This window comes from Crotalus tigris, unplaced genomic scaffold, assembly GCF_016545835.1.
Source record: "Crotalus tigris isolate CLP2741 ecotype Arizona unplaced genomic scaffold, ASM1654583v1 scf7180000024384.25900115:4084858, whole genome shotgun sequence".
NCBI classification, from domain to species: domain Eukaryota; kingdom Metazoa; phylum Chordata; class Lepidosauria; order Squamata; family Viperidae; genus Crotalus; species Crotalus tigris.
This window is the reverse complement of record NW_024100554.1, coordinates 3,414,384-3,427,286: the sequence shown is the minus strand read 5'-3', so window position 1 is coordinate 3,427,286 and position 12,903 is coordinate 3,414,384. Positions and strand designations below refer to the sequence as shown.

The 12,903-nt window shown below is 36.7% G+C and overlaps 1 protein-coding gene and 1 long non-coding RNA gene across 2 annotated transcripts in view; one reads left to right on the top strand and one right to left on the bottom strand.

The window, feature by feature from the left end:
• Positions 1 to 8,166, top strand: part of LOC120301503 — a 47,357-nt gene extending 39,191 nt beyond the window's left edge. The window contains exon 3 of the long non-coding RNA XR_005554922.1: positions 7,222 to 8,166. This is a non-coding gene — a long non-coding RNA (uncharacterized LOC120301503). The remainder of the gene's footprint in view (positions 1 to 7,221) is intronic.
• ZFPM2 (zinc finger protein, FOG family member 2) overlaps positions 1 to 12,903 on the bottom strand; it is a 342,462-nt gene that overhangs the window by 156,212 nt on the left and 173,347 nt on the right. The window lies entirely within an intron of this gene.

Genomic DNA, 12,903 nt, shown 5'->3' with positions numbered 1-12,903 from the left:
AGAACAGCTGCTACCAAGACATAAACAAATTTCACTAGGATAGAATAAAACAAGTTTTATCAAGGTGGTGGCACTAAGGCACAAGATATACAAAACAGGGAAGAGTCAGCATGTTCATTCCTCAAATTTCAAATGATCAGTATTCAGTCAGGAGGAAATCCGAAAGGAAAACCTCAGTGGCAAGTATGTACTGCAGCAGCCTGATCAAAAGCCCTGCACACCTTTTGAAATGGGGAATGGGATTATTTGCCACAGCCAATTCATCGCAGCCAACTCACTACAGCCAACCTGCCACAGTCAATTCGCATTGGGACAACTCACTGAGGGACATTTTAACAATTCTATTTAATTATTTAACATAAATAAAAAAATTACTTTAATTTTTGCCATTCACATTTCATTCTGTCCCTCCTTTTGCATCGTTCCTGTTTATTTCTATTCCACCATTTCTTTGATATTAGTGTAACTTTTATCCCGTAACAGGTTGTCCTGTGGCGAGTTGGCCGTGGCAAGTTGACTGCAGCAAATTGTTATAGACCCTATCTTGTGTATGTTGATGTCAGACATATGTACAAAGAAGGAGGGCTTTGATCATGATTTGCATGAAAGGCTATCACATTCAAGCCCTGCATGGCACAGGGCCCCTCCCTGAGCTATCTGCCCATTCCCTCTAGGTTACATAGATAGGTGGGTGTGCTTCCCTGGAAACATAAGCTGGCTTCATATCCACTCTCTGTACCATTTTTAGTAACAATGGGCTATGATCAAGCCAAACAATTAATAATCCAAAGAATTAGACTGGTGAAAAGAATGAGAATTATCCACATCATGGCCATCTGGGGCTAAAGGGTTGGAGAACGGCTCACTGTCTCGCTCCGGCATTGTAGCGTTTCATACTGAAGTCAAGAAGCTATCCCAACATGAATAGAATAAGAATAAAAGGTGCATGGGAACTAGCAGGTTAGCTAACCTTCTCTAAGATGAGAATAGCATTTTTAAAGCCAGATACAATATCTTTCCATTAGCACTACTTTAAGGCAGATATAATAAAATCCCCATAGCAGAATGCATTTGTCCCTATGGAAATAAGAAAGTTGAAACCATTTTACATGTATAATTATGTTGTAAATTGTATATAGGTATTTATATTTTGATCCCAATAGATACATTCCCAGGAAAGTTAGAAAAAAAAATATCTGAATTATCTTAGTAGCCATATTTGGTTGAAATGAAAATACAAAAAATTAATTGATGTACCAAGAAGTTCTCACTTTTACCTCTAATATCATTTTTGGATAGTATTTTTTTAATTACTAAATTACTAGGGGATATTTATATTATAGATATTTTAAATTTCTAAATTTATCCTTACTTGGACAGTTAATCTATTAATATAGGAATTTAGGTGTGAATGTGTCTCACTCTGCTATTGTTCTTTTAAATTTGCTGGTCATATTTAAATACTTATTTACTTATTGCTAAAATGATGGCTGTTTTGCCCATATAGTCAAATGCATCACAGATTTAAACAGCAATGTTAAGGTCTATCCAAATACATTATTTTGTTTTTCCTGCCCTATTGTGTCATACAGTTATGCCAGATAAAATGTAAATTAATGCCAGTGTTTAACTATTGTAAGATACTATGTTTAATGCCAAATCTTCCATGTTCCAGGCACTGGAAAAACCCATTAAAGGTTCTTTTCTGAAACTAGCTCACCAGCTATTACCTCTAATCAAAGTATCATATACTTCAGGGTTTCTTGCCAGTCACACTCCACTATTCAAGAGATTTTTACCGATTGCCTTTCTTTTTTCTGTTATCTTAATATTGTTACACTGCGGGTCACCATTCTTTGTTACTCTGTTTGCTTGCTAATAGTTAGCGATGATCAGTTGATATTTCCTCAATGGAGGTTAATGAAGGCAGATCTTCTTCTGAAACTTTAATTTACCTGCAGAGGCAGAAGATAAGGCTAGTTCTCTACAATGAACAGTAAGCTAGGAAAATAAAACTTTCCACTTTTGAACTGAGATCAAAATGACCAAAGGAGAGAAGCTAAACTTCAGGATTAAAGATAGGTTTCTACAGGTGTTCTAATGCATTTATATTTACAATTATTTATATTTATGTACAGTGTTATGAAATCTTTCCTCTTTTTCCTGGCACTCCAGCACATGGCAGTTTACAATTCCTTAAATAGCAATCAACATCAACAAAAACATCAATTTAATAACAACAACTAAAAACCATAAAATCATAAGTAAGAATAAAGGCACAAAATTCCAGAATCAAATAAATAAGTTATAAAGTACATAATTTAAAGAAGGAATTCTTTTTGTAAAAACAGGGGTTTGAGCACATATTAAAATCATTCAATAAAATTAAATCTATACTTTAGGAAGTTTCTTTTTCCTAAAGTCTATATCCTGGACAAAGGATCAGAACTACAGAACCAACTGAAGCCTTTATCATAAATGTAGAGGCCTTTTCTTTCCTTACAGCAATGCAGAATCTCTATGTAGGAATTCCTTGGAAAACCTTTGGAAGGTGCAGATATTACTCTTATTCCAGTTGCATTAATTAATTGTTTGTTTCCAGATACAATTCAAGCTCCTGACTTCAAAGTTTTCAGCATCTGAAATCTAGGTATATACCTAACTTCAACTGTATACCTGAAAACAGGCAGCAGTCAGGTGTAACATGAAGACTTGGCTTTTTCCCCACTTTTATGAGCAGTGTGTGAATACATGCACATGCTCCATTTTCGTAAGCAGTGAGCACCCGTGCATGCTGTTCATGCAAATGGAGTTGCGTGAATATGCAGCACTTGCCGGCCACTTGCACGGAACCATCCCCTCTCCCTTCCTCTCTGCTCGTCTGCAAAGCCAGAAAAGTTGGGGAACTCTGCTCTAGCAACTTCCACTGCTGTTTTAAACAAGAGAACCCCATGGCACAAGCCAACTTATTAGCAAACATTCAAAGGATTGTGTGGTAAGCTGATTATTCCTATTGTCTTAATACTGAATAGTAATTAAAATAAACAAGTCCAATAACTGCTCAAATAATCATTATCCTACTAAAAACCTCAGCATAACTTTCTGTTGATCTTCATTTATTGATCTTCAGAAATACAGGCACTCCTTGACTTATGACCTCAATTGGACCAGAATTTCCATTGCTAAGCACAGTGGCTATTAAGTGAACTGGGCCAAGATCGCCAAACAGAGTCTGTCATACTTTGTTTATGTCATGAGAGCTGACTCACTTGAAAAGCCAATCATGCTGGGGGAGTGATCAACGGAGAAAGGGCTACCCTAGTATGGACACTATAAAGGATGATACTGGGATGATTATGGCAGATCTAAATAAGGCAATGCGAGACAGGGGGGCATGGAGAGTGCTGATCCACAGAGTGGCCAAAGGTCGGACACGACTGAATGGCTGATGATCAACCCCTCATTTTACTATCTTTTTGCCACAATTGTTAAGCAAATCTTTGTGGCTGCTAAGTGAATCACATGGCTGTTAAGTGAATCCAACTTCCCCCACTGACTTTACTTATTGGAAGCAACTGGGAAGGTCACAAATGGTGATCACATGACTCCAAGACGCTGCAACCACTATAAATAAAACTTGTTACCATGTGCCTGAATTCTGAAATGTGACTTTGCAGATGCTGTGATGGTGGGTAATGTGAGGACCAGTTGTAAGTCACTTTTTTCAGTGGTGTAGTCATCTTTGACAGGTGCTAAACAAATGGCTGTAAACTGAGGACTATCTGTTTATAATTAATTCTTGAATATTGAAATAGGTTTTGATTTCAAGAGGCTGAATGTATTGCTCCATCAGGTATATGTGGAACACTGAATGCTAGCAGCTGTTAATGCAGCCAAGTAAGGCTGAGGTATCTGCATATTTCGTATCTTGTCCAAATATAATGCATTCGCTGATTTTATCTCTATCAAACTTGTTCCATTATCAAGTTCAAATGGCACAGAAGATAGAGATGTACATATACTTTTTAATCAGATAATCTCACTGCTTTCATGTTGTCAGGGTACTTAAGCAGCTCAAAAGGCTCATCTTAGTGATAATTACACCTAGGGATGAATTTTAAAAAATGCACAAGGCAAGCTAACAAAATGAGGTCCAACACTGAGCAACAAAAACGATAAATCAACACCATTTGGCATCCAGCTGCATCTTTGCATGATATTGACCACTGTAGCTAGTCAGCATTATCACCACTTCATTCAGGTAGAATGCAGGCCCATATTGATTGCTTTTATTCATTGCAACAATTCCTGTTTTTCTTAACTGTAGTTTCTTTGAATAAATCACAATTAGTGGGTCTCCCATATCAAGCTAAGCTAAAAATAAAGAATCATGGTTTTCAGACCATCTTGACTGAGTTCAAGTAGCACGTTAACCCAAAGCAAAATATATTTAGGCTTAGTATGATTATGAATCCAGAATTTATTGATATTTCTCAAGAGGATCCTGCATATAATGAGCTTGCAGATAAATCATATATTTGTGATTATTTATCTGAATAGAGTCACAGGTTCCTGTCAACACAACAAATGAAATTAAAAAAATACAAAGGCTAATGAAAAATCAACAGCAAAGGGGATAAAAAGCATGGCAAATAATAAAATCCATTGAGTCTTCCTGCTGTAACTTTAACTCATTGTTTCTAAATGCCTCATTACAAAATTCAGAAGTTTAGAGCCATGAACATAATTGACAGGGAAGAAGAAAATATAATTGGCACCTGACTCAGAATAAGCTACTCAGAATAAATACATCTTTATTTCCTAACTAACTTGCTTTTATTGTAAACTCTTTGAGGTGGGCCAAGAGATGAAATGGACTCCATAAGGTACTAGAACTCCACTGATATAAGCTATAAAATAGATAAATGGACTCCAGAAGATGGTAGAGGACAGGAAGGCCTGGAGGAACGTTGTCCATGGGGCCGCGATGGGTCGGACATGACTTTGCAACTAACAACAACAACATAAAATAGACTTTTATAGTTTTTTTTAAAAAAGTTTTTAATAAATAAAAATCACTTTTTTAAAATCAGTTTGGTGTAGCAATTCATCTGGCTAATAACCAGGGAACTATGAGTTCTAGTTCCATCTTAGGAATAAAGACAGCTGGTGACCTTGGGCCAGTCACTTTCTCTCAGCCCTAGGAAAGAAACAATGGCAAACCACTTCTGAAAAGCCTTGTCAAGAAAACTGCAGGGACTTGTCTGGCAGTCACTGAGAATCAGATGTGATTGAACAACAACAAAAAAAAATAGATCTTAAAAGCTCACAGCATTTCCCTTTTCCGTCTTCTTACAACCAAAGAGAGTCAAGATGGTCAGCATTAACTTTCTTTCTCACACTGTCTTGTTTCCCCAAGCTGAGATCATGTTTTGTTGACCATCTCTATTTACAGGCACTCCTCGACTTATGACCTCGATTGGACCAGAATTTCCATTGCTAAGCATAGTGGTTATTAAGTGGATTGAGCCAAGATAGCCAAACAGAGGCTGTCATAATTTAGTTATGTCATGAGAGCTGACTCACTTGAAAAGTCAATCATGCTGGGAATGATCAGCGGAGAAAGGAAAAATGGCTACCCTAGTATGGACACTAGGTTTTTGTGCCAGTGTCTTTTTATTATTAATCATGTTCATTTGTATTGCACATTGCAAAATATTGAAAGTCTTTTAATTATAGTGAGTCCAAATTTAATCGATCAATATGTATGCTTCCAATGCTGTTCCCTTTGTCTCTAAATCTCCTCCCCATTAGTCTATACTCATAGATACATCTACATACATGCTTTTGGCTGCTGCAGAATCTCTGGTAAGGATCGAGGAGGGAACTGTATTCCTCACAGTGCTATAAAAGTGTCCCAAATATCAATGATAGGAAGAATTTCCCCCCTTTTGCCTTGTTTGAGATTACATATAGTGCTTATCTATACACCCCAATCAACAATGAAAAAGCCTCACACAACCAGGCACCATATAAATACCACACACAGAATAGTCCAAAGCATATATTCTGCTAGAGAGAAGCTTCCTGAAGATGGACTCCAATATGAGTCTGAAAGCTCAGAAGACTAAACCTCTGGTCCCAATGATGGAGACTGGATCCTTACATACAGTCTTCAACTTATGCCACAATTGGGACTAGAATTTATATTGCTAAACAAGGCAGTTGGTAAGCAAGTTCTGCCAAGTTCTCTACAATTTTTGCCATGTTTGTTAAGCTAATCACTGCAGTTTATAAGTGAATCACACAGTTATTAAGTGAATCCGGCTTCTCCCATTTTCTTTGCTAGATGGAAGCTGGCTGGGAAATGGGTCACCACTGTAAATTCAGGCTGGTTGCCAAAAGTGCCCAAATGTTGATCATGTGACCATAGAAATGCTGTGACAGTTGTGAGTGCAAGTACTGGTTGTAAGTCATTCTTTTTAGTGCTGAAATTGTTTAATTGAAATTGACTGATTGATTGAACCTTTTTTTTTTGTACACGGTGGCAGAGGCCTAAAGCGAAAAGGTTTTATAAAACCCAGCTGAAGGCCTAGTATTAGGGCGATGGCATGTGTGCCCACAGAGAGGGCTCTGAGTGTCGCCTCTGGCACCCATGCCATAGGTTCGCCACCACTGGCATAGGTTCTCCTGTTTGAGCAGGGAGCTGGACTAGAAGACCTCCAACGTCCCTTCCAGCTCTATTCTATTCTAATTTACACTGTCTTCTAGAGACATCCAGACATCATTACTTGAACAAGGCTCAAAAGTACTATCAATGAGTCTAAATCATGAGAACAAAATGGCCATATATTTCCAAATCTATATAAATATCTCAGGATTAGGGTTACCTCACCCTATTATTTTCTGTTGCTTTTGTCTTCTCTGATGGATAAATAACCTTCTTTTGGATATTTCAGCTTTTCTTTCCATATTTTGGGTTGTTTACATTATAACTTGCAAAAATGTAGTGACACAAAATCAATTTAAATTCAACACTACAATTTAATTGGTTTGGACAACACTGTGAAAAACATTTATGTTTATTTATTCATGTGTTTACTTTAATTGTTTAATATGTAGATCAATCAGCTTAATTGGTGGGAACCAATTTTAATTGGAAGCTATAATTTTAATTATCAGGGTTGCAAATTAAGAGTAACTTGTTTCATTTTTCAACAGGAAATCCATCATAATCTATTCCAGGATAAACAAGTTCTACAAAAGCTGAAAGACTGGCAAATGAAATATGATGTACACCTTTTCGGATTATAGCTCACTTTTCCACACATAAACACATATATAAGGTTGTGTACTGCTTCAGGTTTTATGCCAAAAGAATACACAGAAGGCATGCGTGCAACCATTGTCTGCAAATCTTTAAAACAGTTGAGGGTTCTAATATTGCTTAGCAATTGCAGCAGTTAATTTTGCAATGACCATATGCTCCAAAACTGTTTTTCTAAATTAATTCATGGTTACATACATGTTTCTCTTTCCTCTGCTGAGCAATTCTACTTTGCAACTTGTATCCCAAATTTCAGTCTTGTTTGCAGTTGGATGGCAATGAGGCAGGACTGATGTTCTTTAACCTTAATTGCAGCCAGGCAGAGAAAGCAAGTGTCACTAGTTGGCTCCTATGAAGATGGTTCTATCAGTGTCCACCTGCCTTTTCCATTTAGAGGCTGATCCCTTCTCACTAATCCCCATGCCTTTTTTCTGCTTTCCCAGATGCTTGTACCCAATGGATGTTTTCACACACAAACGCACACACCCCTCCCATAACTCTTTACACAAGTACACATCCTTTCATTTTTCTCTTATGGTACCAGCATAGCTCCAGTGTCACAACAATCAAAGCAATAGGAATCAAGTTGTTCTTTAGCTCCTATGTTTCCTGTAGTTCCATGAAAGTTTTCAGGTAAGGAAGAACTGATAGTTCAGTTTCAAAGGAACAAAGCAGCAAGGTTCCTATGTTGCAACTTAAATATGTTTTTTTTAAAAAAAAAAAAAAAGGCTAGAGAAGATTTGCAGCACAGAGAGTGAGAAGGTGGGAAAGCAAGGAGAGCGTGTTTCATTCAACCTGACCAGAAACCAAAAGTGTCCCCACTGGAAAATCTATAGTTGAATGCAGTATTAGCTTCTAGAGCTCATAGTCTTCATGGACTAATTAAAAGATTGTATATATTACATAAATGCATAAAGCATAGCAAACCAGGATGAAATAGTTACCTAGGGGGATCAACCAGTGAATAATGGGAAAATGGCATGCTATTAGAACAGAATGAAGTCCTGAAAACCATCTGCCTTGAAGTGATGAAAGCATACAGGTCACAAAATAGTCCTGAACCAAATCTGGAAAAACACAGGTATGGAGAGTATTTACAACAGGCTGCAATAGGAAGGAGACAATGTCATGAATTTCTGCACTCAAGAACTTGTGAGCAGCCTATATTAGTGATGGGTCAAACAGAAAGTGTGAACCTGCTACTCTGGCCCATACAGTTTATATCTTAACAGATCTACATGTTTTTCACATGTATTCCCTGAAATTGCCAGTTGTAGCATTTTATTGTGCCAGGAAATAAGAAGGAAAATATTCTAGCATTCCTTAGGAAAGGAATTATATATTTCCCTTTCATTTTGTTGAGTTGACCTATATCTTGAGATTTTGAAAAACTAGCAGTTTGTTATTTTATTATTTACTTACTTATTTATTTATCCATTTATTAAAGGGAAGATGTTAAACGTTTTTGAATTCACTGATCACTCTGTCATTATCAAAATCATAGTCACATTTATACAAGTCTACAAAACCATATTATTTCATTCCTACTTGGATTCCATGAAATTTTAGACTTTGATTCTCCCTCTTGCCCTTGAATAGAGAAACTTCAGAGGATATATTTATGCTATTTTTGCAAGTGAGGCCCAGTTGAAATACAAATGCCATTTTGTGAGTTGGTGTAGATACGATAACATGAATTGTCAGTACAGATCTCGTCTAACACTCAACAAGTGCTAAATACTAGCATGAATCAAAGTACGCTAGGAATGTTAAGAAGGCACAACTTTGCTGAGATGCTTAGCAATTTGTAAAGGTCAACATGAAAAACCTCACGCTACTTTCATTATTAGATCTGTAAAAGGAAAAAGTATTTATACTTTTATCAACCTTACCAAGATTTATCAGTGGATAGGATGTTATTTGGTAGGTATGTATAAAATATGTATCTCCTTGTATTGCTCTTTGATGGATTAAAGACATGAGAGCAGACAACACTATCAAAGGAGGAAGAAGTTTTTTTGTGTGTGTGTGATGCCTGACCCTTTCACAAACATTTCAGCATTCAACATGTACGCATGATGTGTCCTTTTCCTTGTGACTCCTAACCCAGGGCCCATGTACCTGTCAGGACGTAGATTCTAGATTTGATTTATCCCCTGAAGTAGGCACTACCACTAGATCAAAAAGCAAATACTTAATATCCTTAAAATGCAACCCAGCTGCTCCTACATCTTGAATTTAAGGCTGAAACCCCAGGGAAAATGATGGTTATAAATAATAAAAAAAATGTTTTCCGAAACAAATATCTTCAGAAGAAGAATAAGTGAGCAGATAAGAATTATTTCTAGGCCAATGTACAGGTAGGTTTTAAACTCATGATTAGCATAGCTACAGCATCTGATAGCAGTGTTCCAATATTGATAGCAATGTTCCAAAATTTGAGGGGTTGCCACAAAGAAGAGGGATTCAACCTATTTTCCAAAGCACCTGAGGGCAGGACAAAAAGCAATGGATAGAAACTAATCAAGGAGAGAACTAACCTAGAACTAAGGAGAAATTTCCTGAAAATTAGAACAATTAATCAGTGGAACAACTTGCCTCCAGAAGTTGTGGGAGTTCCAACACTGGAGGTTTTAGAGATTGGACAGCCATTTGTCTGAAATAGTATACAGTTTCTTGCTTGAGAAGGAGGTGGACTGGAAGACCTCCAAGGTTCCTTCCAACTCTGTTATTCTGTTACCTTTCTCAAGCTCAAGCCCTCATACTTGCTTAGAAGAGTTACCAATCTGCCTCTTTAGATCTACCAACACAATATTTTTAAGTAGCTTATCTATCTATTTATCTACAAACACACATACACGCAGAGAGGGGGAATATGTGCATGAAACAGCAAAACACACATTTGTTATCGCAACCGTTGTGTGTTTGTTGATGTTATAATGTTACATCTTAAATGGAAGTCATAGAGATTAATAAAAAAGATTATGTGTGTCCCTGTGGCTAATTGGATTAAATACTAGGACTAAGATTACACAAAGGAACAGCAGCCATCTCAAGAACAAAGGCTGCTGAACAACCCTGAAACAATGAAAGTTTGAAGTAATTTGCCATTAAAAAATTATATGAATCTGTGTGATATATAGCATTTTGGGTATACTGTAGTGTTAGAAAAAAAATTGTGTTTTAATGTTATTACTATAATAGACCACCTACAACCGAAATGTAGGACTGAATAGGCAGTGAATGACAAAATGACTGTGTTATTCAGATAATGCAAGGACATTGTAAAAATGAGAGATTTCTCCTTGAAAATATTTGCATCAGTTTGGAGAGTCTTGTCATTCGAGACTGGTAACTGTAATGTAACAAGCAATGTTCCATGAAAAAATGCTACAGGAATGTAAAATATTATTTGAAGTACAAATATTCCAAGCACTAAAGAACAAGACATATTGAGTGATACAACAGCTGCTTTGCTGATGCTGCTTAACTGATTTAGTTTAATGACAATGATTGATAATAAATATTGCTTAATTAAGAGGGTATTAATATCACCCTTTAAATGGAGGGATCAGATTGTTAAAAATTTGTTTGAAACAAGGTACTGAACATACCAAAATTCATGTCATTCAAGAACTGAAGGTATGCAAGATTGATATCAAATATCACTGTCATGTAAAATTAGTTGTCCAGCAGTGAAACAAAGAGTTAATCATGTTTGTGAGAATTGGCTCACCTTTGAGTAAATGAAGTAAAAAGCGATTCAGTTGTCTTTGTTTATCAAGTACAAAATGCTCCAGTTTAAGAAAGATTCAAGGTTTAGAAGGCTTTTGACTTGGGCATTGGGCCCTATGCAACAAGCTGTAGGTCAGTGATGAGAAAAATAAGGTTCCTGCACCTAGGAAGAAAAAACCAGATGCACAGCTAGGCTAGTATGTAGACAGTATCTGGCTCAGTGCCTATGAGAGCAATCTAGATGTCCTAATAGACCATCACTTAACTATGAGCTAGCTGCAGCATACTGCCAAAAAACCCAATGTGGTCCTGAGCTGAATCAACACAGAAATAATATCAAGACCAAGGGAAGGACTTCCGGTGGTTAAAGCGGTGGAGATGGCGGCTACTTTGTAGCCGTCCTCCTGAGAAGGTGTCAGATCCGCGGAGCACAGCGTTTACCAGCTGGCCCGCGGCTCGCAATCCCCTTCCCGGGCGAAGGGAAGGGGTAGAGATCGCATGAATAGAGGTAGAACCTCTTAACTCTCCCTGGATTTTTATTTTTAGGGGGGTAGAAAGAGGGTTCCCTCGGAGTTCATTGCCTTCTCCGCCTCTCAGCTGTCTTTGTTTCTTCGGAAACAAAGCGAGACGCCGCTACCATCTCCGTACTTAAAGAAACCGTGAGTAATCTTAAACCGGACAGAACTGTTTAAAGGATTTTATTTATAGTTTAGCTTTATTTTATTTTTTTTAGTTTATTTAGTTTATTTAGTATCTGCTGATTTTTTTTTATTTTTTTGAGCTTTCTCTTTTTTTTCGGGCGGAAAAGTGAGAGTGAAAGTAAAATGGCGTTTTGAAAGTTTTTTTTCCTTTAAAAGACGGATCGGCTGAATTGTTGTTTAATACTGCTTTTTTTTTACTTTTTTTACTTTTTTATTCTTGGGGACTTTTAGATTGATCTTATTTTATTCTATTTTATCTTATTTTTAATTTTTTTTTGGATTACTTATTTTTATCGGTATTTTTAAGAAGAAAGGAAGATAAATTAAAATGGCTTCAAAACGACAACCAGCTACTGCAGCTTCTAAAGTAACTTCTTCTCCTGCTACTTCTACTGTGCAACAACAACTTAAAATAATACCCTCAGTGCAGCAACCTAAATCCACTCCACCTTCACCTCCCCCATCTGGCACATCAGCACAAGACATTAAAGAAATAATGGTAAGTGCTGTCTCACAGTTTAGGGAGGAAATGAAACAACTTTTGGACCAGAATAAATCTGAAACTAAGGAGGAAATGAAGAAAGAGATGAAGGAGCTTTTAGAACAGAATAATGCTATTTTGAGGGATGATATACTTCTAGCTCTATCTGGAATGGCCTCAGTGGTTGTGAAGCTGGACTCCAGAGTAGAGGAAATTGAAGAAACAGTTGAACTTTTGGATTATAAATTTCAAGATATGGAGAAAAAAGTGGAGACTTCACAAGATGATATTCTTATGTTCCAGTATAGACAGATGGAATATGCTTTGAGAATAAGGGGTCTGAAAGAAGATAAAACTCAAGATTTGATGGAAATGGTGATTAATGACTTGGCTGTTATTTTGAATATTGATAAAGAAGAGTTACGTGGGGATGTGGAAAGAATTTATAGAGTTAATTCTTGGATTGCAAAACAGAGGAATTTGCCTAGAGATGTGGTGATATATTTTGCTAAGAAGTCTTTGCGAAATCAGATTCTACAAACTTTTTATAATAAAAGATTTCAGATTGCTGCCCAAGATATTATTATTTTAAAGGAAATTCCACCTAAAATTTTAAGAAGCAGAAAAGATTTTGCTTTTTTAGTAAATGAACTTAAAGC